Here is a 26,990-nt window from a genome sequence, read left to right as displayed (position 1 = left end):
GTTTTCTACATTTTGTCTGTTTTAAAACCATATCTCTTTAAACCAAACCAAGAGTTTGTCTTTTGCACTGATATTCTGATTCATTTCGATTTCAAAGAAAAAAAAAACATTATCTTCCAAAGCATCATAAAATTGTCCCTTCTTCCAGACTGTACTTCTCTCTTGTAGTAGTACAGCAGACCTTTCCAGGTGAGCAGATCACAGAGTCCGAAATGAGCTTCCTCCATCAAGCAAAGTACCTGAACATGACTCTGTCTTCATAAAAGCGCCCCTGTAATAAAGAAATTAAATCCGAACTCAAGAGGGCAGTTGCCTACTGAAGTTCAAGAAGTCATCAATTTTAACCTAGCAACACATTAAAGGCTGCATCTATACAAGAACGATTCTAGAAATGCTCACCAGATTACGTTTTAAGACGGAACTGCGCCTCAGGTTCCGCCGAGATCTTAACTCGGATGGTAGGATTCAGAGTCCGGAGTGTGGACTGATGGCGCACGGAGGGTCCATATACTGTGGATCCCTCAGTGATCTTCCGCGTAGTCAAACCGCCAGCGTGTGACTCCCCTGTCACCTGTCCTCTCTCCTCTGTGCAGCGGAGCCCGATTCACGGCAAAGTGAAAAAAAATATGCCCTCAACGTGAGATTTACTCTGGAGTGAGGATAGATGTTACCTTTTTATCATTGAACAGGATGTATGTGATGTGGCGACTATGTTCAATTTTGTATCCTCTTTAAAAGATTAAGGACTGGGGTGAGCGTGATTTACCACCCTTTCAGCTAAGAACCCAACGTGCGCACCGTTTAAGCTGCATAGACTCGGTCGTTTAACTCTTCTCCATTAGCAGGGTTAAGGTTAAAGAAAAAAAACATTGCTGACTTCTTTTTTTTTGCCAGCTGCTAGCGCTGATTAGCAAGGTTTGTATTTCATGTTTTGCAAGTTGCATCTATTTTAAGAAAAACAAGTCGTGTTAAAGACAGGAAAGGAATACTTGTGTTTAATTAAGTCTAGCGGTTGTCCGCTGGGATTCAGACCCAGGGTCTCCTGTTCACTAGACAGGTGCTTTAACCAACTAAGCCACGGCTCCCCAGGAGTGCTGTCCTTTTGCAGCCACTTGGACACACCACTCAGACACATCTGCATTCGGTGTGTGCTCCGCCTGCTCGCTGAGCAAGTTGCCACCTTTACATACAATAGCAACATCGACACCAAGAGAAAGGATGACAAATGGCTTTCATCTGGAACTTTTCATGTCCAAGGAGCTCAATGTGCTTTCTGTGTACAACAGGGCGACTGAACTCCACACTGGCCACTGAACCACAGCAGTGGCTTGCTGGCTTGACATCTCCCAAGGAAAATGTTGAAATCGCACGTGGAACAGGAAAATGACTCTCAGGTGCCCATTGCTCATTTTCAGACACATTTATGCAATACTTTCACCATGCGTTGAGCAATAGGGATTAAAGATACCAGAGGTAAGGTTTAAAAGTGATTCTGAGGTGCAACACATCAGCGATACAGCTAGGCATCTGAAATGCGGGGTTTGAGAGCCCTTCAGGGAACACCGTACCCTAAAGGTACCAGAAGTCATCTGGAGCGCGCCAACTCAGTTGGGACAGCCCAGTTCTGTTGACGAGGTGGCTGATTGGTTAAGGCGATGGCTTGTTAATCCATTGTGCTCTGCATGTATGGGTTCGAATCCCACTCTCGTCGGTTTCCATGTCTGACATGTGTGCCCGTTCGACGTTGGCCCTCCTGTCGTTTGCTCCAGAACTAGAGCCATACATTTTCTAGCGGTGGCTGAACATGGTACAGTAGGCTAACATCGGTATCGAGCAGTGACAGTAACAGTATTTATGTGCCGCTGCTCCCAAGTGGCTCTGGGTTGAGACCGCGTTTTCACTTACTTGCAACGCAAACGGAGAAAGCGATTTTTGACAGTCTCTTGAGAGACTGCGCTAGGTGTTTAGGGATAGACTTTGTCAGTTCCCCCTGGGATGATGGCCTCTCAAATAGTTTGTGATTCCTCTAGACGTTTATACAGTAGAAGCCTGCTTCGTGGCTTAAATCCAAGCTAAGGAAACGAATTAGAGGTCTGATGCAGAACTGCAAATTCAATGAACGGGAACACTACAGTACATTGCACTGTATGTGTGAGGAAAGCTGCCCCCTTCTGTCCCTTGTCGACCGAACAGAGGACTGTAAAGGATACCGCTAAGAAACTTTAGGATGCTGGTTGGAATACAGCTCCAAAGAAGCCCCTTTGGGTGTTATGTCATCAAAAAGTAAGAACAGCAAATCTCCCTTTGATCAAAAGCGCAACAGAACTGTTTTCCGTGGAGCAGGTTTCAGACCCGTAGACCTGTTTTATTCGTAGGGCAGGGCGCATTCCCAAACACGAATCTCCTGTTTTAGAAATGCTTTGGGCGGCGTGAAGTGAAAATAAGAAATGGGCTCCAGATGCACATGGAAGCAATCAAGTGTTTCATCCGAGCTGTTTCAAAGACTGCTCAAAAGCTTTCCTTTCACAGAGACGCAACGATTAATGATGGGGGTGCACCCTTCAATGCGCCTTCCCAGTGGACATTGATTCGTCGAATATATGTATATTTACGGCGAAAATACGGCTATACGTATATATACGTCGCCTCGACGTATAATCAACGTCGAATTGCAACCGTAAAATCGACGACATGAATAAACGCATATATAACATCGAAAACACATCTAACACAGTGCCTGAGGCTTTTTACTGTATGTATCGTGTGTGCCGCAACTAGGAGTATACGGCACTCTGCACAGTGTACGAAGTAAATTATTTTCGCAGTAATTAATTTATTATATTTACTATATTTATTATATACGTGTAAATTAATTACTGCGAAAATAATTTACTTCGTACATTGTGCAGAGATTCTAGACGAATTGCAGACCACATTTAGACGTCTAAGGTATGCGTTTAATAGATGCAGCCATTCAAAATGCGCGGTAAAAACCCGCGGTACAGTAACCTACCCACAAGCCACCGCGGGGCACCAGAGGGTACCGCAGGGCAAGTGATTGGCTGGCCAAAATGACCGACGGGGCACTCGTGGTGCATTGGTTGGTAGTGCAAAGATTTAATCATTTAATGTCTTTACTGTGCACATTTTAATCCGCTTAGTTTTGAATATTTATATGGATTTTACCACTAAAGGGAAATTTTAGTAGCTGAGCATAAAAAGAAGAGGAGCATAACGCATCTGAAGGTCATAAACGATATTAATTTAGGAACATAAACATTACTGTATGTATGTAAACTGTACTGTGTATGGCTGGTCTTGGTAGTTTAAAGAAAAAATACACACCAGTCTTCCATTTCTCCCTAAACATTTTAAGCATGAAAGTTTTATGAAACGGTACCCAAATATGCGATTGCTGTATAGAATGAATTTTAATTTAAAAAAATTATTTAACACGAACATTAAGCTGTTTACATCTTCCGCCTGAGTACAGTCACCCGTTGCTACCCAACGCAGAATGGTGATTGGCTGACACCATCTGACACCCCTCTGATTGGAGAAAAAAGACGTGCTGGTTTGCTATACATACTGTACCAGGAAGAGGATTTCTTTCTATTCAAAACGTGTATTTTAAAAGTTTAAGAAGTAAAAACCTTACAGCGTACACAGATTTCTAAACTGATCAGGATCGTTATCTTTGTCTTATGCATAATAATGTTCACCGTTCTGTCCAGCAAATTAATAATAAACTTTATTTTATATAGCTTTTTAAACGAATAAGTAATTAGATTGCTCATAAACCTAATCACTTGCTTTTTCTTTTTATTTAGGCTCAGATTTCAACTATAGATCGTATTATTAATAACCATAATAACAACCAACCAACAAAAACAACCATATAAACATAATACCAACCAAAAACATAGATAACAACCACAATACAAAATCAAATAATCAAACCATTTTACTCTCGCAAAGTCCTACAATTATCATAATCCCGCCCCTTATGCAAAACCAAACCTTCCTCCCATCCCAGTTTATCCTGTTTATCATAAACAAAATCCACCTCAATTTTCAACATAAAGCATTACACAAAATCAATACCTCAACACTCCATACTCAACAATGATAATTCACAAACAGCCAGAACATGTAACTACACATTCCCAAACAGACATAATTTCCATAGCCCCGCCCCTTATGCAAAACCAACATCCCTACCCTGTTCTGTCTCTCCCCTGGCGGTTGTAATTGTTTTTATTTTCAAATAAATTTTAGCAAAGTCATGTATTTTAAAAATCTTAAGATTTTTATATTTTATATTTATATTTCCATGATAGGTGTCGCATTTTAAATCATTTTCATAGTTAGAAATTATGTAACGCCCTGTTAAAAGCAAGGAAGTTTTTATGCCCGTTGAAGTAAAACAAAATGCCTGACAAAGTATGGCTTGGACAGATTCCAAGTGCTTGTACAAATGTGCTAAAGAAATTACAGTTTGAGTATACAGCTTGTCCAAAGTCATCCATTATTAATACTGTAACGCAACGGGGGCTCAGGCGGGCGCCCTTGCCGCATTAGGTCGGCCCCTGCACCGTCCGGGGCTCGAACCCGGGACTTCCGCGTCTCTCTGCAGCGACCTAGCTCCGTGAGCTAAAGAGAGATCTCACCACAGCCCAGTAGCTGTGGTCCTGCTATCACAGGGAAGGGCGGTGACGTCACCCGCTCTGGTACGCCGGCTCTTACACACACTGCTTGTCGGCCGTAGGCGTTACACTCTCCCCCGCTTAAATCGCCGTCCCCGGCGAAGGGCTATCCCACCCCACTTCTGACACCAATGTAACGCAACGGGGGCTCCGGCGGGCGCCCTTGCCGCATCTGGTCGGCCCCATCCCGACTGGAGGCTCGAACCCGGGACTTCCGCGTCTCTCTGCAGCGACCTAGCCCCGTGAGCTAAAGAGAGATCTCTCCACAGCCCAGTAGCTGTGGTCCTGCTATCACAGGGAAGGGCGGTGACGTCACCCGCTCTGGTACGCCGGCTCTTACACACACTGCTTGTCGGCCGTAAGCGTTACACTCTCCCCCGCTTAAATCGCCGTCCCTGGCGAAGGGCTATCCCACCCCGCTTCTGACACCAATGTAACGCAACGGGGGCTCAGGCAGGCGCCCTTGCCGCATCTGGTCGGCCCCATCCCGACTGGAGGCTCGAACCCGGGACATCCGCGTCTCTCTGCAGCGACCTAGCCCCGTGAGCTAAAGAGAGATCTCTCCACAGCCCAGTAGCTGTGGTCCTGCTATCACAGGGAAGGGCGGTGACGTCACCCGCTCTGGTACGCCGAATGTAACGCAACGGGGGCTCAGGCGGGCGCCCTTGCCGCATTAGGTCGGCCCCTGTACCGTCCGGGGCTCGAACCCGGGACTTCCGCGTCTCTCTGCAGCGACCTAGCTCCGTGAGCTAAAGAGAGATCTCTCCACAGCCCAGTAGCTGTGGTCCTGCTATCACAGGGAAGGGCGGTGACGTCACCCGCTCTGGTACGCCGGCTCTTACACACACTGCTTGTCGGCCGTAGGCGTTACAATACTATTAGTAATATCTTCAGTAAAGGCTTTGATGCATAAATATTTCTGATAAAGGTAGGTTGTGTACTTTTGTCCAACTGAGCAATCTTGCTTTCATAAAATATACCAACATTTTAATGACTGATGATTAACATGCTGTAATACACAGTTCAAAATTAAAGGCGGTTTAACAAGGCGACGCCGGATAGTTAGTCACGTGACACACGTGAACCGCGTGATACCCCGGTCGAGGTATGCCGCGAAATACCTCACCCATTTTGAATGGCTGCATCTGTATCGTGTGTGCCGCAACTAGGAGTATACGGCACTCTGCACAGTGTACGAAGTAAATTATTTTCGCAGTAATTAATTTATTATATTTACTATGTTTATTATACACGTGTAAATTAATTACTGCGAAAATAATTTACTTCGTACACTGTGCAGAGATTCTAGACGAATTGCAGACCACATTTAGACGTCTAAGGTATGCGTTTAATAGACGAATATTATACGTCTTTTGCCCACTGTGCTGCCCTCTTGAGTTCGGATTTAATTTCTTTTTACAGGTGCGCTTTTATGAAGACAGAGTCATGTTCAGGTACTTTGCTTGATGGAGGAAGCTCATTTCGGACTCTGTGATCTGCTCACCTGGAAAGGTCTGCTGTACTACTACAAGAGAGAAGTAGAGTCTGGAAGAAGGGACAATTTTATGATGCTTTGGAAGATAATGTTTTTTTTTTCTTTGAAATCGAAATGAATCAGAATATCAGTGCAAAAGACAAACTCTTGGTTTGGTTTAAAGAGATATGGTTTTAAAACAGACAAAATGTAGAAAACAGGTGTTTCTCACTTTTGGAAAAGAATGGACCGGGGTAATATTTTACTAGTTGCAGTGCTGATCTCACTGGGTTACAGTCCTGCAGTGGCACACCAGGGCCAGTGGTGCAATGGATAATGTATCTGACTATGGATTAGGAGTTTGGAGGTTCGACTCCCTAAGTAGCCTGTGCTACTTACTGCATTGTAATCGTACCCAGTAAGAGATTTCCTTCATGTAAATGAACTGCACCTGACAGCTTTAGAAAAACACCTGGGCTCAGTACGGTGCTGAGAGCTCAAGTTGTGTATAATGTAATAATTTAAGTAGAATAGATTCTAATAATATAATGATCCAGTGTGTTGCACTACTTCACTGCTTCACTGCTCTATGCCGTCTGGAAATAAATCCTCAGACTACTTACTGCCCTGGGAATGTACCAATAAATTACAGGAGCACATCTATATATCACTGCGTTGAAGCAGGAGACACAATCACTGCAAACACATCCTAAATACAGTGTTCCAGCACCTTTGACCTCATCCAGAATGTATCATTTCTTGAAAGGAATTGCTGTCCGAATGCACATCTGAATCCCAAACAGAATCTCTAGTAAAATACGATCATTTGTGAAACAGGTAAATGTCTCAGGGGCCCATTCCTCATTCTCAAGACACATGTATGCAGTACGTACACCATGCGTTGAGCAATAGGGATTAAAGACACCACAGGTAAGGTTAGAAGACATTCTGACTATATTCTAAAATATTGGACTCATATTCTTATGATGGCAGACATGAGTCTGTGTTTAAAACCGGGGTTAATGGACATTATATGACTGTCAATTCTGTTTTGTTTTGGAGACTCTTGGCTGCCTATGTGGTACAGTGCAGCGTGAAGAAAACATTTTCCAAAACTGTGTCAGCTCAAAAGTTGTAAGAAAACCTTTCCAGCTGCTTTAACTCTCTTCATTTTTGTCATTTAATTGTCTGTCGGCACTATGTGGCAGCGTTGCATGACAACCCATCTCACCACGGAAAGGAACCTAACAGCTTTTGTAAGAGAGGAGAAAACGACCTGGCCTGTATGGAGATCGAACCCACGACCTTGGCGGTATTAGCACCACGCTCTAACCAACTGAGCTAACCAGCCTCACGACAGCAATCCTCTCTGTGCTGCAAAAAATCGAACTCAGGGAATTTCTTTTGCCCTCCTTTGAATAGAAAGCCGTGTAATTCAGTGTACGGGCTTTCTCGTGCAGTTTCATGGTTCTTGTAACCCAAATCCTACACTGGCGTGAAGTGACCCCCCATTTCACAGCATTTTTCAGCTGATTTAAAATGTACCTAAAGGAGAAGCATTATTGAAGACCATCAATTACCAAGAGCTTTTGTCAAAGGTTTTGGTGGTCATTTTTAATGACCACAGAGCGCTGTGACCTCGGTTTTACATCTCATCCAAGAGACAGCGCCCTTTTACAACACAGCGTCTCCGTCACTATGCTGGGGCATTGGGACCCGCACAGACCTCAGGTTGAGCGCCCCCCCACCGGCACCATTAACACCACTTCCAGCTGGAAACTTTGTTTTTCCCTGTAGCTCACCCTCATCCGGGTACTGACCTGGCTAACAAATGCTTTGCTTCAGTGGGTTTTCAGTTGCGAGTTGCAAGGGGATGCAAGTGATGGAGCCGCTCGCTGCAAAAGCCACTGCTTTGGCTGGGAATCGAACCAGAGCCTCCCACGTGGGAAGTGAGAATTCTACCACTGAACCACCAATGCTCAGTACCCAGGCCTTCAAAAAAGACGCTTTTTTGGTGCTCTGTTAAAAAAGCGTCGACATTACCTCTTTCAAAAGGCTTCACTTTCCTAGTCACATTCCAAGGCTCATTGAACCCGGGCTGTTTCCTCCAGCGGTATAGTATTGCAGTTAGACAGCACGATGCCTGCAAGACTATGTCACGCTCTGACGAGACTGTCAAAAATTGCTTTCACCGATTGTATTGCAAACCGGCGGAAGCGGGGTATTGGGAAAAGTTTTCAACTAGCAATAATCGCGCCTCGGCTAAACCTCACAGGCTACGATACTGCCAATGCACAAGTCTGACGGTTGCCAGGCAACCGCGGGGATCCTATGGAAATCGTTATCAATCGTCTCATGGCATGTCGTTGCTGTAACGCTTCATATTTGTCGTCTTCTTCTTCTAGCTTGAGGTTTTGAAGAATTTCATGACAGACAAGGGCTCCGTCGGGAACAAAGGGCGTTGTGAGAAAACCGTTGCTTATTTTCAGCAGCAGAAATACAACCCTTTAAATACAAGATGACAGAACAATGACGAAGGGCATGCCGGGAGGAACTCATGCACTACAGAGGAAAGGGGGCGGGCACGTACAGTTCACATTCAAGCCACAAGTACTCTTCTCGGATGTTGCACAAACAAATCCTAACGTCCTGAAAGCATTGCAGCATGTTTGTGTCCCACTTCCCGTGGCTGCAGGACGACTGACACGAACGGACAAACACAATCTGTGGCGTTTAGTGTGACATAGTCTTGCAGGCATCGTGCTGTCTCACTGCAATACTATACCGCTGGAGGAAACAGCCCGGGTTCGATGAGCCTTGGAATGTGACTAGGAAAGTGAAGCCTTTTGAAAGAGGTAAAGCACTGCACAACGGAACTGAGGGAGAATCTTACAATGATTTCGAATGAATTCTGTATGCGTTAAAAGACAGCTATACACAGAAAACATGCAGGACACTGCTCATGATGTTTCCCGAGCCGAAACACAGTGCGTTTTTCCAAGCCATCTGACAAAGCCCGCCCACTGAAAACTGCAGCAGATCGTGTAAAGACGTTCAACTTTGTAACTACTGCACGCACAGGAAGCAGAATAAATTCCTCTTTTCAAACTGTCAAAGGTTTGCTTTGCGAACGCTGCAGGGCATCGCACAATCTCTTTTGAACGGGGACAAACGATTTCTTATGGGGCGCAGTAAGTACAGACGTTTAAAAAGCTCCACTCATGCCGACGATGCAGCATGAAGAAGCGCAACCTAACGTTTGACAGACAAAAGCCGGGCGCCGCTACGAGCAATATGAAATCAAACTGACAGCACACGGCGTTTCGCGCTGACTCAAAAGTGATCTCGACAGACGCTGTTCTCTGCATAACGCTGAAAGAGCTAAAGAGCGTTTCTGTTGAGACGTAACAAGCTTGTTTCTTTCTACCATGATGTTACCATGACAAAATCTGTCTTTAAACACCTTGCTCAGTCTCTGACGAGACTGTCAAAAATTGCTTTCGCCGATTGTATTGCAAACCGGCGGAAGCGGGGTATTGGGAAAAGTTTTCAACTAGCAATAATCGCGCCTCGGCTAAACCTCACAGGCTACGATACTGCCACTGCGCAAAGCTGACGGTTGCCAGGCAACCGCGGGGATCCTATGGAAATCGTTATCAATCGTCTCATGGCATGTCGTTGCTGTAACGCTTCATATTTCACAGCATATTCCCGCCCCCCAAAGAAAAGAGCGCCAATCAGAGAGGCGGAGACCGAGGACTCGCAGAGCAGACGGCCACAGTCGCCGTAATAAGAGCGATTGTGAGCGGTTTTAGTTTCTCTCTTTGACCAGCCCAGCTGCGCCCCACCCGAAGGCAGGGAAGCACAAAAATTGTATGGAACTCATTCATGTTCCTCTCCATGGAAATCTTTAGTAAAAGGCAAAAGATTTGTACGAGATGAAGAGAAACCAGAGTGCGTGGCTGGACAGCTGCAGGAGCCCAGGCCGCCTTCAAGGCCTCTGCCCTGCCGGTCGTGGTTGGCAATGCACCTGGCCTTACAAACGAGCCAGTGGGGCCCGTTCAGCTCTGGGCTCATCGCCTGCGGCTCTCGGCTTACCTGGCAGGGGAGATACCTTGATCAGCCTGTAGTTAGAGTAGTTGGATTGTTTTCTTGTTTTGTGGAAGCAGTGTTTGTTTTGCAGTTTGAGATGGCAACCTTTGGATCCCGCAAGAATGCTGTACGTTTTGAGCTTTTGGATGACCTCTTCATGGATCGTATGCAGTTCAGCAGAAAAGTGTTACAGAAGGAACGTGGCTTTGAACCTCGGCACTTGGATTTCATCTTCGCTCTCCCAGGTCAGAAAGCATTTGAGGTTGTTTTTGCTACCTATTCTCTGTTTGAACAATGTGTGGATGTGTTTGAGGCAAAAAGAGGGAAAGTTCCTGCCCTTGAGAAGATCAACTTGCAGCCTCTGACACAGAGAGAGAGGAAAACGGTGCATGTTGTTATGTTCTCGGAACTGGCAAAGACGGAGGACATTCACACCTGGCTTAAGCAGTACTGCACCGTCCACCATGGAACTGAGGTTAGAGATGTTGACGGTATAAAAACAGGAGCAAGGAAATTCGAGGTTCGCTTGCTACCGGACAATGTAAATGGAGGCTTAAGGCACCTGCCCTCTACAATCCGGCTGGGCGCCTGCAATGGCTATGTTTTTTATGTGGGACAACCAAAGGTGTGTCGGCGCTGTGGTGTTGTGGGACACCTGGCATCGTCCATACATTTCAAAATCCATACAGCTTGTGAAAGATGAAATCCATTTCTTGGTTGTCAGTGGAAAAAGATTGCCGGCTGCAAGAAGCGCAAGTGATTGTTTTCTTTGACCATAAACCTGCAAATGTAGGGAGCAGTCTCTGTGGCGCAATCGGTTAGCGCGTTCGGCTGTTAACCGAAAGGTTGGTGGTTCAAGCCCACCCAGGGACGCATGTCTCAGTTTTTCCAATGTAAACATCATCACCGCTAAAGAAGATGGCGCAGAAGGCTCCACAGTCGAAACGTTGTGCTTCTTTTCTTCTCTTTTCAGCATGGAGTAAACCTTTGCTTGATCCTTTGCAGCCTACGCATGCTGACACAGCTACCTTTCTCTTAACGCGCCTCAATCATTATTCACCAAAACCATCAGCAGAATGTGTCGCCTTTGTGGTGATGTCACTCCTCTGCTTCACAAATGTCCTTAGTGACGGACCATTTCTTTCTGCCATTTTTCCGGAGCGGTTATTGATTGCTCCATCATTTCCCTCATACTTTCCATCCCTAGATTGAAAAAAAAAAAAACAGAAACAGGCTGACAGGACGACAATCAAATTGCAAAAACTCATCAAAGCACTCGATAGAGTATTTGAATCCACAAGTAGCTACGAGCAACTTTGTCCTGGCTTGCATGAAAGTCGGAAAATGTCAAAAAGAAAAAGATGGTGGCTTTTTCATATCTGTTCTTTTATTTTTAGTTCGTTGGCTCTTCTGTCCATTGTCCTCCTGCCTGGCTCTTGACCTGTGACTGTCTGAACGCACACATTAGACTTTCAGGCGGGGGATTTGTCCTGAGCCTCTGTGAAAGACCCACCCACCCCCATAAATAACTGCTCTAGAAACACATGAATGCAAAACTAAACCACAGCTTAAAGAGGAGCTCCAACTCAGTGCCATACTAATGTAAACGAAGTAATACTAAGACATGTTCTTATGGATTTGTCTTACCTTGAGATATGTAATTGGATTTCAGGATTAACTTCCTCATTCAATGTACTGGTGATTCTTTGCCTGGTCAGTACCTGGGTGGGAGACCTCCAGCGAACAATTAAGCTTGCTGCTGGAAGTGGTGTTAAGAGACTCTTAGGATCTTCCAGAGGTGTCTGTCCAATAGCACTAGTTGCCTTAGAGCTGGCTCAAACATTGCTCAAGAGTCTACCTTTCACAGATGCGCAAAGATGAATGATGGGGGTGCACGCTTCAAGGAGCCTTCCAACTGTAGGGACCGATTAGAGACGATCCGTAGCATGTGTTCGTTTCCATATACGCCCCGTGTCTCAACGGTAGGACAGAGTCAAATACTGCCTCGACACGTAACAGCGTTATATTAAACCGCAGGACTTGAGGGCTGTTTTGTTTGAATGTTCAAGGCATTGGTAAGAGCGTAGGTCAAGGGCCATTGGTGCATCTCCTGTAACTGGAGTAAAAATGCTATTCAAAGTGCAGTGACTAAAATCGTCGTCCACATGTCTCCGTTGTTGATTGCTTTCTGTCTAAGAACGTTCTGTTTTCATGTCCGAACGGGGAGACTTTATCATTCCAACTTGAAGCCACCCTTAAGTCCTCTGAGGTGTGTGTGTGTGTGTGTGCTTGCACGTATGGCGTAAAAGGTTTCTTAAACGGAGAGCGAACTTGAAAAAAGTTGCCTCCGCTGCTGCCGCCGCCTCGCACTCCCTGTTCCATTGTAGCAAGAAGGCAGCGGCCGCGGCGCTCGCTGTACTCGTGGCCGAGTGGTTAAGGTGACGGACTTGAAATCTGTTGGGGTCTCCCCGCGCAGGTTCAAATCCTGCCGACTACGGCGTCCTTTGCATTTGGTTGCGTGCGTGCGTGTAAAAGGACCAGCGCCGTTTCGTTTTCGCTGGGACCTTTAACACTCTAAATCGCCTGGACCCGCAGCCTGTGAAATCGATTCTTCAGCACCCACGAAGGACGCTTTGCCGCTGGACACAGATAACAATGCTTTTCTGCAACGAGCTTTCCAGCTGAATTTTCTCGGCAGCTCCGTACTGAACCTGTTCTCCATTGCAACATAGCGGAGGCTCGTCACGTCTATAGCAAGGCTGTGTAGGACCGCATACGCCACAGTGACTTGTACACAAACCACATGAAAGGCAAGCAAAATACACTTTTAAAATTCCAAAGACTCACAAGGTCAGAGAAACAGCGATGACCTGAACAGATCTGTTACAGAAGTCTAGGTTGACCTTTTTAGAGCTGTAATTGCATTTTTGTTTAATAGAAGATCAAATCTACTCGCATGTACCAGCACCTTACAGTTTATTGATGTTAATTCTGTTTAAGTAATAAGATTGCTAACGATGTTGGACTTTAGCCGGTGTTTTTTAGAACAAATTGCTTACACTTCTGTAAGGAATACGCAGTACGTGCCTTTGTCAGTCATTGCTCACCATACCTGTAACTTTCTTATCTAACTCACTTCCTCAAATGGTGAAGGTCCACAAACATAAATGAAAAAAAAAACCCTTGTTGTAGATGAGGTGCACAAAAAAGCAGCCCCTGATAGTGTATAACACATTTATACTATTGCAGAGACACATGTAACATATATATATATAATGTATATATATGAAACAGAAATAGAAACAGAAACAGGAATCGCTTACTCACCTGGAGAATCTCTGTAGGAATATCTAGCATTTATCAATGGAAATAAAAGCTGCTTTAATACAGTGCATGTTCAAACTCAAACCCTCAGCTGCTGTTCTTGTTTGTTTTGGGACAAATTGCAACTGAGCATCGCATGAGCCGTTACGTACCCTTATCTGTTAGGGAATTTCAAGGGAGGAGTTAGGTCAGAATGGGTAGGCTGCAAAACAACAAGTAAAGATTTATTCCAAGATGAAACGTTGTGGCGGTTTTCTTATCTTTTCAGCATGGACTAAACATTTACGTTTTCCTTATATGCTATATATGTATATATTAGCACCAATGTCATTCTTAAAAACTAACATGAAATTGTCAGGGACATTCAGCTATATACAAAGACGAGACAGACAAAGTAATAATTCTGTATTAACGTGGCCTACATATTGACGCAATGATCGAACTATCTGACATGTTCTGATTCAGATCCCCTGCAGTTCATGCCAATTAGAACAATAGCAATGCTGAGTCCTCCCCACCCTACTGAGCACAAATTCAGCTGCTCTCCAGTTCTTTTCTGCAAGTTTTTTCATTGCAATTGAGCTCGGAGCTGGAGATGATCTCCATACAGTTCTGTGTTCACCAGCCCGCACTTGCGTGCTAATTTACGGGTTGTGGCAAATGCTTTTCTATAGTTCATATACATGACGGCAACCTGTTACCGAGGAACCTAAGAGGTTTAAAAGCCTCGCGAGCCAGGCAGGACTCGAACTTACAATCTTCTGATCCAAAGTCAGAAGCGTTATCCATTACGCCACTGGCCCATAGAACACGTGCTTGCACTCCACCACAGAGAGCTCTACACTGCTACTAGTAGTACACTTCCCCATCTAAATTTTCACAGCAAGAAACTTGTGTTTCCTACTATTTTTATCAGGTTTAAAATATCATCTCCTTAAAACAGAAAAAGTGTTGATGTGTCGTGCTGAAATTCCGATTGATTTTGAATTCAAAGAAAAAAGGTTTTCTTCCAAAACACCATGAAATTGTCACATCTTGCAGACAATAGGTGTATTCCATGTTGAAAAGAGAAGAAAGAAAACCATGGAGCCTTTTACAGGTGTGAGGCTTCTTCAGGTGTGAGAAGACCTCACAGTCGAAACGCTGTGTTTCCGTTTTTCTCTTTTCAGCATGCAATAAACCTATTACTTGTTCCTTTGCAGCCGAGGCATGCTGACGTAGGTACCCAGCTGAACATCTTGCAGACTCTACAGTACTTCTCTCCTGTAGAAGTAAAGCAGGGCTTGCTGGGTGAGCTTTTGCTCCGGTAAATTAGGTCACGTGTCATGTTAAATCACTTCTTCTAAACACAACATTTGCTGGTGCTAGCTTTCCCCATGAAAAGAGACATTTCCCTTACAGTACATGACATATCGTTTTTATTCTATCAATAAGTATAGAAATTAAACAAAAGAAAAAATGGTGTCGCCAAAGAATGCACAGCTCTGTCGCCTTGGGGAGGTGTCAAGGGCATTGAGCTCCTTGGACATGAAAAGTGCCCGATAAATGCCATTTCTCATCATTTCTCTTGGCGTCAGTTCTGCTATTAAATGGGACGGAGGCAACGGGCTCAGAGAGCAGGTTAAGTGCACACCGAACGCAGATGTGTCCAAGTGTCTGTAAAAGCGCGGTGCTCCGCTGGCGCTGTTCCCTAGTGGCTTAAAATGCCTGCCTGGTAAGCAGGCGATCCTGGGTCTGAATACCAGCGGTGCCTCTCTCCGTGTCTTGTTGTGCCGAATGTCTCATTTCAGACAAACATGTACAGCTTGGTTCAGTTTAATGCAAGAATTCATTTCCTTTCTGGAATAACTTGTTTTTGAAGAAATCCATACAGCTTGTGAAAGATGAAATCCATTTCTTGGTTGTCAGTGGAAAAAGATTGCCGGCTGCAAGAAGCGCAAGTGATTATTTTCTTTGACCATAAACCTGCAAATGTAGGGAGCACAAGCGGCCGTCAGTCTCTGTGGCGCAATCGGTTAGCGCGTTCGGCTGTTAACCGAAAGGTTGGTGGTTCAAGCCCACCCAGGGACGCATGTCTCTGTTTTTCCAATGTAAACATCATCACCGCTAAAGAAGATGGCGCAGAAGGCTCCACAGTCGAAACGTTGTGCTTCTTTTCTTCTCTTTTCAGCATGGAGTAAACCTTTGCTTGATCCTTTGCAGCCTACGCATGCTGACACAGCTACCTTTCTCTTAACACGCCTCAATCATTATTCACCAAAACCATCAGCAGAATGTGTCGCCTTTGTGGTGATGTCAGTCCTCTGCTTCACAAATGTCCTTAGTGACGGACCATTTCTTTCTGCCATTTTTCCGGAGCGGTTATTGATTGCTCCATCATTTCCCTCATACTTTCCATCCCTAGATTGAAAAAAAAAAAACAGAAACAGGCTGACAGGACGACAATCAAATTGCAAAAACTCATCAAAGCACTCGATAGAGTATTTGAATCCACAAGTAGCTACAAGCAACTTTGTCCTGGCTTGCGTGAAAGTCGGAAAATGTCAAAAAGAAAAAGATGGTGGCTTTTTCATATCTGTTCTTTTATTTTTAGTTCGTTGGCTCTTCTGTCCATTGTCCTCCTGCCTGGCTCTTGACCTGTGACTCTCTGAACGCACACATTAGACTTTCAGGCGGGGGATTTGTCCTGAGCCTCTGTGAAAGACCCACCCACCCCCATAAATAACTGCTCTAGAAACACATGAATGCAAAACTAAACCACAGCTTAAAGAGGAGCTTGTCATGACCGCCAGGCAGTTAAGACCAACTAAAACAATCTAAAGCAATCTAAACAGCACCAGCAGCGGGTGATTATTAACAAACGCCGCCGCACAAGTTAACCCACCTGCACACACTCCACCGTGCGGTACGCAGTGCTATTTTTACCATCTTTACCTGCTTCCCGCTGGTATTGAGTCTACTCCTTGAGAGCTCTACCTGGCGTTTCTGCCTTTTCGACTTTGGACCTCGCCTCTCACCTCGGACTGTTTGCCACCAGTGTTCTCCCTGGATTACGACTTACCTTACGCCTCTTGACCACGAAACAAAGCAAAGCAGAGCAAAACAAAATGAACAAACGAAAACCCTCACGTCCCGCACTTGCATATAACGCCGTTACGTGCCCAAGCGGTATTGTACGTCATCCTAGCACTGCACCCCGGGGCGTACGGTATATGGGAACGAGCACACGCCACGAATCGTCTCGAATCACTCCCTACAGCTATAAGGCACCTTGAAGCATGCACCCCCAACATTCTTCTTTGCGCATCTGTGAAAGGTAAACTCTTGAGCAAACTCTGAACCAGCTCTAAGGAAACTAATCCGATTAGACGTTACTTTGACTAATCTTTTAAGGGACCCTTGTTAATTGGAGAAATCAATGATTTCGAATGAATTCTGTATGCGATAAAAGACAGCTATACACAGAAAACATGCAGGACACTTCTCATGATGTTTCCCGAGCCGAAACACAGTGCGTTTTTCCAAGCCATTTGACAAAGCCCGCCCACTGAAAACTGCAGCAAATCGTGTAAAGACGTTCAACTTTGTAATTACTGCACGCACAGGAAGCAGAATAAATTCCTCTTTTCAAACTGTCAAAGGTTTGCTTTGCGAACACTGCAGGACATCGCACAATCTCTTTTGAACGGGGACAAACGATTTCTTATGGGGCACAGTAAGTACAGACGTTTAAAAAGCTCCACTCATGCCGACGATGCAGCATGAAGAAGCGCAACCTAACGTTTGCATTCCTAGCAAATTCCTTTTATTTTTTGATAAATAAAGACAGTCTTGTTTAACAAACAACACACACAACATTTTACATTGTGAATTCAATTCAAATCAATGTATTTCTATATAGCGCCTTTCACAACAAGGTTGTCCCAAGGCACTTAACAATGCAAGTTGTTAAGAGCCTTGTGTTTAATATGCCGCCTAGAAGAGTACTATGCATCCGAGAAGAGTACTTGTGGCTTGAATGTGACTGAGCAAGGTGTTTAAAGACAGAGACTGAAAACTGTTAAAGGATGAGTCAAAGTAACGTCTAATCGGATTAGTTTCCTTAGAGCTGGTTCAGAGTTTGCTCAAGAGTTTACCTTTCACAGATGCGCAAAGAAGAATGTTGGGGGTGCAGGCTTCAAGGCGCCTTACAGCTGTAGGGAGTGATTCGAGACGATTCGTGGCGTGTGCTCGTTCCCATATACCTTACGCCCCGGGGTGCAGTGCTAGGATGACGTACAATACCGCTTGGGCACGTAACGGCGTTATATGCAAGTGCGGGACGTGAGTGTTTTCGTTTGTTCGTTTTGTTTTGCTCTGCTTTGCTTTGTTTTGCTTTCCATCGCGTTGGTAAGAGCGTAAATAAAAAGGCGATTCCTGTGTCTACCACTAATGTAAGAGCTATTTCAAGTGCGACGTGGTGCGGCTTTTCAAATGCTTGTGGGCATTTCTCTGTTGTTGATTCTTTTTTTGTGTGTAACAAAGTGGCATTTTCATGTCCGGACGGGGAGACTTTATCATTCCGACATGAAGCCACCCTTAAGTCCTCTGAGGCGTGTCTGTCTGCAAGGCTTGTATTTTGGAAATGTTTTTTTGAAACGGAAAACGACTTTGAAATAGGCTTCCGCTGGCGCCTCGCGATCCAGGTAAGATTGTAGCAAGAACGCAGCGGCGGTGGGGCTTGCTGTAGTCGTGGCTGAGTGGTTAAGGCGATGGACTAGAAATCCATTGGGGTCTCCCCGCACAGGTTCCAATCTTGCCGACTACGTTGTCCGGCTTCAGTCGGTGTGTTTCGGCACAAGCAAAGAAGCGCGCCTCTTTGCTGTTCCTGGTGGTTTTAAAACGCCCAATCGCTTGTACCCGCTGCCTTGGAAATAAGTTCTTCAGCGTCCGCAAATGGCATTTTGCAGCTGGAAGCATATGTCGACGCGTTTTGCACAGAGCACCAAAAAAGCGTCTTTTTTGAAGGGACAGGCACTGAGCATTGGTGGTTCAGTGGTAGAATTCTCGCCTGCCACGCGGGAGGCTCGGGTTCGATTCCCGGCCAATGCAGTGGCTTTTGCAGCGAGCAGCTCCATCACTTGCATCCCCTTGCAACTCGCAACTGAAAACCCACTGAAGCTAAGCAGGTGTGAGCCAGGTCAGAATCCGGATGAGGGTGAGCTACAGGGAAAAACAAAGCTTCCAGCTGGAAGCGGTGTTAATGGTGCCGGCGGGGGGGCGCTCACCCTGAGGTCTGTGCGGGTCCCAATGCCCCAGTATAGTGACGGAGATGCTGTGTTGTAAAAGGGCGCTGTCTTTTTGGATAAAACCGAGGTCACAGCGCTCTGTGGTCATTCAAAATGACCACCAAAACCTTTGACAAAAGCTCTTGGTAATTGATGGTCTTCAATAATGCTTCTCCTTTAGGTACATTTTAAATCAGCTGAAAAATGCTGTGAAATGGGGGGGCACTTCAGGCCAGTGTAGGATTTGGGTTACAAGAACCATGAAACTGCACGAGAAAGCCCGTACACTGATTACACGGCTTTCTATTCAAAGGAGGACAAAAGAAATTCCCTGAGTTTGATTTTTTGCAGCACAGAGAGGAGCACTGTCATGAGGCCGGTTAGCTCAGTTGGTTAGAGGGTGGTGCTAATAACGCCAAGGTCGCGGGTTTGAGCCCTGTACGGGCCAGGTCTAGGTCCAGGTCCTTGTTTATGAAACAGGCAAATGACTGTCTCAGGGGCCCATTCCTCATTCTCAAGACACATGTATGCAGTATGTACACCGTGCATTGAGCAATAGGGACTGAATACACCACAGGTAAGGTTAGAAGTCATTCTGAGGTGCCACATGTTAGGGATACAGCTAGGCATCCGAAATGTAGGGTTTGAGGCCCTTCAGGAGTACTGCATCCTTTGAGACAGACCCGTGCATGTTAAACAAATGATCATTTCTTTCGGCATTAGGGACTAAATATACTAAACATATGATGCTAAAATGTTATTTTCACATATATTAATGTAATAAATGATTGCTTATGCTTTATAAACAAATCTAATTAAAATAAAAGCTTAAGTTTTGTATTTATCTTGTACCATAGAACATGATTTTCTTTGTATTTCAAGCCCACAAAGTGTCCAAATGACGCACTACATGATATAAGGAAGATTATCACATGCATATCGGTATTATCTTTCTTATGAAAATGCATTCCTTTCATTACCTTTTACTTTTTAAAATGAACTCAAATTGAGTATAATGTAATAATTTAAGTAGAATAGATTCTAATAATATAATGATCCAGTGTTTTGCACTACTTCACTGCTTCACTGCTCTATGCCATCTGGAAATAAATCCTCAGACTGCTTACTGCCCTGGGCATGTACCAATAAATTAAAGGAGCACATCTGTTTATCACTGCGTTGAAGCAGGAGACACACAGTCTCTGCAAACACATCCTAGATACAGTGTTCCAGCACCTTTGACCTCATCCAGAACGTATCATTTCTTGAAAGGGATTGCTGTCCGAATGCACATCTGAATCCCAAACAGAACCTCTAGTAAAATACGATCATTTGTGAAACAGGCAAATGACTGTCTCAGGGGCCCATTCCTCATTGTCAGACACATGTATGGAATGCTTTCACTGTGCATTGAGCAATAGGGATTAAAAACACCGCAGGTAAGGTTAGATGTCATGTTCTATGATCATTTCTTTCAGCATTAGGGACTAAATATACTAAACGTATGATGCTAAAATGTTATTTTCACATATATTAATGTAATAAATGATTGCTTATGCTTTATAAACAAATCTAATTAAAATAAAAGCTTAAGTTTTGTATTTATCTTGTACCATAGAACATGATTTGCTTTGTATTTCAAGCCCACAAAGTGTCCAAATGTTCTATGATCATTTCTTTCAGCATTAGGGACTAAATATACCAAACGTATGATGCTAAAATCCTGAAAAAAGGATGTGCTCCATCTCGTCAGTAGATTGGATTCCAAAACTGATTTGGGTCAATATACATTACCTTTGAAATTAAAGTACAGTCTACTGTAGGGAACCATCAACTTAGAAAGCATTGGCCTTCCCTGGGGGTCAGGTAGGTGCAAAAGATAAACTTTTATCCTATCTTTACCTTAAGATAAGTGGCCAAGCAGTATTTTTCCAAGTTTCACCAAGCACATCATGTTGCCATAGTAGACAAAGTTCTATAAAATGTTAAATAACTTTTAAAAAAAGCATCTTGGTCTTACAGTACTGTACAAGGTGAATTAAACTGTCCCTGGTAATAAAAAGTAATTAGAAGCATCTCAGAAACTTTATCTCTAGAAACATTAGCTGTTTTATATCATGTAATTTAGTGTGATGTTGTCAGAATTCAAGGACATTATCACACACAGAAATTGGTTCAGTTAAATCTAAAAAACACAGCTAAACATGGGTTTAAATGTAACAGAAGTCTTACCTCTTGTCAAAAGATTTAATTCAAGAAGCGATGTAATAAATGATTGCTTATGCTTTATAAAGAAATCTAATTAAAATAAAAGCTTAAGTTTTGTATTTATCTTGTACCATAGAACATGATTTTCTTTGTATTTGAAGCCCACAAAGTGTCCAAATGATGCACTACATGATATAAGGAAGATTATCACATGCATATCGGTATTATCTTTCTTATGAAAATGCATTCCTTTCATTACCTTTTACTTTTTAAAATGAACTCAAATTGTGTATAATGTAATAATTTAAGTAGAATAGATTCAGGTAGGAAATATAGAGTCATGATGTTTATGGCTGACATCATTTCACATGGGTGAATTTTAAGCTAAGAAATAAAAACATTTACAATGAAGATACCATTACTTAATTTTAAATGCCTTTAAAAAATAAATACCTCCTGAGAATAATTTGCCACTCCCAGATCCTTGGTAAGGTACTGTTTGAATCCAATCAGGAGAGGAGCATCCAGGGAGTGCTTTCTATAGAGTACAGCTTGGGCCACTCTCTTCCGGCCTGCTGATACTTTTTAACTACTCAGGGCCTGTAAGGATATAAAACACCGGTTTAAACATTTTATACCTATAAGACAAATTAGAATTTTAGTAAAAAATAGATACATCTGAAAAATAAAAAGTCTTACTGCTGATAGAGTTCTTCAGAGCTCACATCTTCCCTTTCCTTATCCGCTTCTGTTTCAGTTTCTAGAGCAGCCTCTGGCATCTCTTCCTCCTGGACAGCGGCCTCTTGCTCAGGGCCGCTGGAATGCAGGTATATTCTTTTCAACATGCTTTTACATAATATGTTGTAACAATGATTTCAAAAAGAAACTACAGAAGCCTTACAGATTAAAAATATCTCACCTTGCCAATGTGTCTTCAGGCTCCCCATGTACAAAAAGGCCCAAGGACTCTAGCAGTCTTACAACCACTATCCTGTTTGCCTCACCAGACACGATCTCTATTCTGTGGTAATCCACGATGACCCCGTTTTTCAGGTGATTCATCATGTCCTCCCTCGCCTGTTGAGAGGCCATCCTGATCTCTTCTGCCGTGGCGTGCTTCATACACGACCTCTTCAAGTGAGCGGGTTTCCTCTGAAAATAAATAATACCATCTGTGTATAGAAACAAGCTAAGACTGATTTCTTAAATTATCCTTAATTTTCTCTCTCATAGTTTGAGCATAATGATTTTATTGCATTTATAAAAGAATTGCTCATTGCTCCTAAATAAATAATGGTTTCATAAAAAAGTGAACACTTACTTGGTCTCAGTCACAGACTTTCCAATAGAAGCCATTGTGGAGTTCAGCAACTGCAGGTCCTAGAAGTGGGGAAGGAATTTTAAAAGAGAAATTGAATTACAATACAGAAGGAATGGCTGAGGGATCACTGAAATATATATATACAAATTCCAAAGACTGAGTCCATATAGAAACAACTACCTTTCATTTTCAGTATAAGAAAAAAAAACATTATCTTCCAAAGCATCATAAAATTGTCCCTTCTTCCAGACTCTACTTCTCTCTTGTAGTAGTATAGCAGACCTTTCCAGGTGAGCAGATCACAGAGTCCGAAATGAGCTTCCTCCATCAAGCAAAGTACCTGAACATGACTCTGTCTTCATAAAAGCGCCCCTGTAATAAAGAAATTAAATCCGAAATCAAGAGGGCAGTTGCCTACTGAAATACAAGAAGTCATCAATTTTAACCTAGCAACACATTAAAGGCTGAATCTATACAAGTACGATTCTAGAAATGCTCACCAGATGACGTTTTAAGAAGGAACTGCGCCTCAGGTTCCGCCGAGATCTTAACTCGGATGGCAGGATTCAGAGTCCGGAGTGCGGACTGATGGCGCACGGAGGGTCCATATACTGTGGATCCCTCAGTGATCTTCCGCGTATTCAAACCGCCAGCGTGTGACTCCCCTGTCCCCGTGACCTCATTGCTCTGCTCTCTCCTCTGTGCAGCTGAGCCCGACTCACGGTAAAATGGAAAAAAATATGCCCTCGACGTGAGATTTATTCTGGAGCGAGCCAGTGTTGCGCATAGCTGCCTTCAAAGCAGTTAACCCAGGTTCGATTCCCGGCCAACGCAGTTGCGAATGTTTTCAAATGCTGTCATGAGCCTTGGATTGTGACTAGCAAAGCGAAGCCTTTTGAAAGAGCTAAAGCACTGCAAAACGGAATTGAAGGAGAATCTTACAGGGGATTCTGAGCAGTGTCTGCATACATGCAGTCAGATAAAGGTGCTGAAAGCTTGAGCTACTCTCAATGTCATGCTGCCCTTCCCCGGAGTAAATCTGTTACATTGAAAAAATGCTTCTGGCAGGTTCAAAAAGGGACCCTTGTTAATTGGAGAAATCAATGATTTCGAATGAATTCTGTATGCGTTAAAAGACAGCTATACACAGAAAACATGCAGGACACTGCTCATGATGTTTCCCGAGCCGAAACACAGTGCGTTTTTCCAAGCCATTTGACAAAGCCCACCCACTGAAAACTGCAGCAGATCGTGTAAAGACGTTCAACTTTGTAACTACTGCACGCACAGGAAGCAGAATAAATTCCTCTTTTCAAACTGTCAAAGGTTTGCTTTGCGAACGCTGCAGGACATCGCACAATCTCTTTTGAATGGGGACAAACGATTTATTATGGGGCGCAGTAAGTACAGACGTTTAAAAAGCTCCACTCATGCCGACGATGCAGCATGAAGAAGCGCAACCTAACGTTCGACAGACAAAAGCCGGGCGCCGCTACGAGCAATATGAAATCAAACTGACAGCACACGGCGTTTCGCGCTGACTCAAAAGTGATCTCGACAGACGCTGTTCTCTGCATAACGCTGAAAGAGCTAAAGAGCGTTTCTGTTGAGACGTAACAAGCTTGTTTCTTTCTACCATGATGTTACCATGACAAAATCTGTCTTTAAACACCTTGCTCAGTCTCTGACGAGACTGTCAAAAATTGCTTTCGCCGATTGTATTGCAAACCGGCGGAAGCGGGGTATTGGGAAAAGTTTTCAACTAGCAATAATCGCGCCTCGGCTAAACCTCACAGGCTACGATACTGCCACTGCGCAAAGCTGACGGTTGCCAGGCAACCGCGGGGATCCTATGGAAATCGTTATCGATCGTCTCATGGCATGTCGTTGCTATAACGCTTCATATTTGTCGTCTTCTTCTTCTTCTAGCTTGAGGTTTTGAAGAATTTCATGACAGACAAGGGCTCCGTTGGGAACAAAGGGCGTTGTGAGAAAACCGTTGCTTATTTTCAGCAGCAGAAATACAACCCTTTAAATACAAGATGACAGAACAATGAGGAAGGGCATGCCGGGAGGAACTCATGCACTACAGAGGAAAGGGGGCGGGCACGTACAGTTCACATTCAAGCCACAAGTACTCTTCTTGGATGTTGCACAAACAAATCCTAACGTCTTGAAAGCATTGCAGCATGTTTGTGTCCCACTTCCCGTGGCTGCGGGACGACTGACACGAACGGACAAACACAATCTGTGGCGTTTAGCGTGACATAGTCTTGCAGGCATCGTGCTGTCTCACTGCAATATTATACCACTGGAGGAAACAGTCCATCTGGCCATGAAACTCATTTGAACGTCTAGCTACAGCAACTAACAATATCATGATTTATTCAGGATGTGTGGAATCAGCACGTCCCGGAGACAGCTTCCGAAATCGTGAGCATTCTCTGGTGGTAGGGGCGTTCAAGATGCCGCTCAGGTGGGAGGTAAAGTTTAGTGGTTGGGGAGTTTTTTTGAGTTTTTCATGACCTGAATGTTAATTTTTGCTTTTTTTGACTACAGAAAAATAAGGACTTAACACTAGTTGTTTAAACTTCAGTTATAATTGAAAGAAAAAAAAAACGATTTTTTTTTAGGTTTAAAAAGTCCGATATGAGTAACACTGGGAAAAGAAAAGAGAGTGCTGGGTCTTCGAAGGAGAACTCTAAGATACCTCAATCGTATATGTATAGCACTACAAAAAAATCGATGGCAACTAAAGGGAAAAGTGAAGCAGCTGCAGGGGCAGCAAGAGGGCGGAGGTGCCGCGCGCCCGGCCGACGTGTTGGACCGGTGTGCTTTACGTGCTGAAATAAACACGCGACAGCCCCGAAATGTTTCCAGAGTGCTGTGCACTGAAGACTTGCCTGGTGCTCCTCCGTGCAGATTGTTTGTCCTCCTCCAGTGCGGGACGAGCCAACACAAGGGAGCGCATTCGCCAACATCCAGGCACGCAATGCGATTTGGAAAGCAGCTCCTTTCCAAAGAGTTGCACACGAACGATCCTTCAGTCCCGCTCGGGGGGCACGGAACCCCCGCCACACACAGCTTCAAGTAGCGAGTCAGGCGCCGGGACTTTCGCTTACGGCCACACCACCCTGAACACGCCTGATCTCGTCTGATCTCGGAAGCTAAGCAGCGTCGGGCCTGGTTAGTACTTGGATGGAAGACTGCCTGGGAATACCAGGTGCTGTAAGCTCTTGCTCTCCCGGCCAGCAGGGGTCGCCGTTGGTGCCGTAGGCTTTGGGAGGAAAACCTGCAGAATGGAAAGGTGATCTATAGCCTCATCTCTAGAGATGTTTTGTTGCTGTGGCATGTGTGTGACCCATATTCGAAAAAAAAAACCCGTCTGTAAAACGAATATCGAAGCTGCCTCTAAATCTGCAAATGAAGATGAGTCGATAAACCACTCGTTTTTCGTATAACTAGACATATATTCATTTGTTACCGATTTCATTCATTGAGCACGAATACAATAGAGGTACAGCCATTCACTGTTTGACATGTCTGCACTGGTACAGAACCGAGCAATCAGAAAACGGGTGAAACTGTCTTTAGACTCAGCATACAGTACCGAGGCCCCCCATGACCAAATAAAGGCTAACCTCGATAATCAGCCTAAAGAACGCAGACTACAGCAAAACGACTGACTTTGAAAAGGGAATGAACGTCCGGAAGGAGTAGTGGAACTAGCTTGAGATGCTTCTCCGGACCCCTAACTAAAAGCCAGCGAGAACCAGCAGCGGCGTCCACTCCTGTCGAACCGGGATCCTTCCGCAGCCACGCAGCTCGTGGTGTCCTAACCCTCCCGTATCTGATTTTGGACCAAGCACATCAGGGGAGAGCGCGAACGCAGTCCCCCACTACCAGAAATTATGCAGTCGAGATTCCCACATTTGGGGAATTCGCAGGGGTCAGCACAGCCGGAGTGCAATGGCCGAGCCTCGCCCTGGGTGAACCTCCTTCTTGATCAAGGTATCTCCCCTGCCAGGTAAGTATGAGTTAAACAGGCCCCTGCAAGCGGCCCGCACCCACAGCACAAATCGCGCAGCCTAGGCCACCTCCTCGCCCTGCACGCCACCGCCTCCTGCTGGGCCCACTCTTTCACACCCACACGCCACACTAACACTCAAAAGTGTGGGCAAAACGAGAAAACGAGCGCGCCGTTTCCTACACATCTGCAGTCGCCGTTGCGCATTCGCAGCATGTCCCGGGATGCAATTCGGCCTCATTGCGACGTGCGCCTGCCACACACCGAACAAACCTTTTCAGCAATTTCCAAAAAACGGGCCTGCTTGCCTGCCCACAAGGCTCCGTCTCTTACCTGCTCTCCAGAGCCTGCTGCCTTCTGTGCTTTTCTCTCGGCACCGCTGCAGTGCACACAACTCCTGCAGCGGGAGGGGGGGAGAAAGTTCCCGCGCTCTGCCGCAGGGAAGGCTCGCTCCGTGCGCACACGTCCTTTCGATGCCAGTCCAACAAGTGCTCCGCATTAGCTGCGTCGGGGCTCCAATGGCCACAATGCCGGGGAATGGCACCTGTAAAGTGTTAATTGGGGCACAGGA

General features: G+C 44.7%; 1 long non-coding RNA gene and 11 other non-coding genes across 12 annotated transcripts; 5 read left to right on the top strand and 7 right to left on the bottom strand.

Moving 5' to 3' along the window:
* Positions 1-8,340: 8,340 nt before the first annotated feature.
* Positions 8,341-8,482, bottom strand: LOC148631509 (U4 spliceosomal RNA). The gene has a single exon (XR_015934717.1). It is a non-coding gene; the product is annotated as a U4 spliceosomal RNA (small nuclear RNA).
* Positions 8,483-9,652: 1,170 nt separating this feature from the next.
* Positions 9,653-9,794, bottom strand: LOC148631508 (U4 spliceosomal RNA). Its single transcript, XR_015934766.1, has one exon. It is a non-coding gene; the product is annotated as a U4 spliceosomal RNA (small nuclear RNA).
* Positions 9,795-10,021: 227 nt separating this feature from the next.
* On the bottom strand, positions 10,022-10,138 carry LOC148631507 (U5 spliceosomal RNA). Its single transcript, XR_015934739.1, has one exon. It is a non-coding gene; the product is annotated as a U5 spliceosomal RNA (small nuclear RNA).
* Positions 10,139-11,071: 933 nt separating this feature from the next.
* Positions 11,072-11,145, top strand: trnan-guu (transfer RNA asparagine (anticodon GUU)). The gene has a single exon. It is a non-coding gene; the product is annotated as a tRNA-Asn (tRNA).
* A 1,542-nt stretch (positions 11,146-12,687) lies between these two features.
* trnas-uga (transfer RNA serine (anticodon UGA)) lies at positions 12,688-12,769 on the top strand. Its single transcript has one exon. It is a non-coding gene; the product is annotated as a tRNA-Ser (tRNA).
* Positions 12,770-14,326: 1,557 nt separating this feature from the next.
* trnaq-uug (transfer RNA glutamine (anticodon UUG)) lies at positions 14,327-14,399 on the bottom strand. Its single transcript has one exon. It is a non-coding gene; the product is annotated as a tRNA-Gln (tRNA).
* A 1,193-nt stretch (positions 14,400-15,592) lies between these two features.
* On the top strand, positions 15,593-15,666 carry trnan-guu (transfer RNA asparagine (anticodon GUU)). Its single transcript has one exon. It is a non-coding gene; the product is annotated as a tRNA-Asn (tRNA).
* Positions 15,667-18,616: 2,950 nt separating this feature from the next.
* Positions 18,617-18,687, top strand: trnag-gcc (transfer RNA glycine (anticodon GCC)). The gene has a single exon. It is a non-coding gene; the product is annotated as a tRNA-Gly (tRNA).
* Positions 18,688-21,403: 2,716 nt separating this feature from the next.
* On the bottom strand, positions 21,404-22,758 carry LOC148631501 (uncharacterized). Its single transcript, XR_015934714.1, has 5 exons — positions 22,573-22,758; positions 22,393-22,451; positions 21,991-22,223; positions 21,771-21,887; positions 21,404-21,671 (listed from the first exon to the last, which is right to left on the bottom strand). It is a non-coding gene; the product is annotated as an uncharacterized LOC148631501 (long non-coding RNA).
* Positions 22,759-24,073: 1,315 nt separating this feature from the next.
* On the bottom strand, positions 24,074-24,215 carry LOC148631500 (U4 spliceosomal RNA). The gene has a single exon (XR_015934765.1). It is a non-coding gene; the product is annotated as a U4 spliceosomal RNA (small nuclear RNA).
* A 1,293-nt stretch (positions 24,216-25,508) lies between these two features.
* On the top strand, positions 25,509-25,627 carry LOC148631499 (5S ribosomal RNA). The gene has a single exon (XR_015934737.1). It is a non-coding gene; the product is annotated as a 5S ribosomal RNA (ribosomal RNA).
* A 636-nt stretch (positions 25,628-26,263) lies between these two features.
* On the bottom strand, positions 26,264-26,427 carry LOC148631498 (U1 spliceosomal RNA). Its single transcript, XR_015934740.1, has one exon. It is a non-coding gene; the product is annotated as a U1 spliceosomal RNA (small nuclear RNA).
* Between the last annotated feature and the right edge of the window lie 563 nt (positions 26,428-26,990).

This window comes from Lepisosteus platostomus, unplaced genomic scaffold (assembly GCF_059453375.1).
Source record: "Lepisosteus platostomus isolate fLepPlt1 unplaced genomic scaffold, fLepPlt1.hap1 Scaffold_77_H1, whole genome shotgun sequence".
NCBI lineage: Eukaryota > Metazoa > Chordata > Actinopteri > Semionotiformes > Lepisosteidae > Lepisosteus > Lepisosteus platostomus.
This window is presented reverse-complemented; position numbering and strand designations above follow the sequence as displayed.